A 523-nucleotide genomic window follows, 5' to 3' on the forward strand; every position below is an offset into this window, starting at 1 on the left:
TGTCTTACCGCCTTATGTTTTTGCGATAAGACTCTAGTTTCCTCCTCTACTATGATGTAGTCCGTTGCTTTGTGGAGGGCGTCCTGGATCGTTCGTGGTTTGTGGAGAGTTATCCACTTTCTGAATTTCGACTTGTACCAGAGCGTCTTTCTCAGCGCGTCGATGGCAACTTTGTCGCTTATCCCACTGACCCTTGACATTATCAGCTTGAACCGACTGATAAACTCACGGAGGGGTTCGTCTTCCCCCTGGTAAGTATAAGCCTGGGCTCGAGAGCTGTCGGCGAGATTCATAGTTCTAGCAACCCAAAGACGGCTAAACCTAATTAAGTCGTAGCACGAAATAACAAAAACGGAAAATTGCCTAAATTGCTCTAAGTGCTAAGTTTGCTCTGAAAAGTCCTCTCCCCATGCTCCTCGCCTAAGACTCCTTATATACTAGCTCCAAGGTCGGTTTACGCTTTTACTCTTCTGCCCTTAAGCCGTCATAGCATAAAAATGGAGATATTCCATTTTTCCCGATC

This window comes from Brassica oleracea, chromosome C5 (assembly GCF_000695525.1).
Source record: "Brassica oleracea var. oleracea cultivar TO1000 chromosome C5, BOL, whole genome shotgun sequence".
NCBI lineage: Eukaryota > Viridiplantae > Streptophyta > Magnoliopsida > Brassicales > Brassicaceae > Brassica > Brassica oleracea.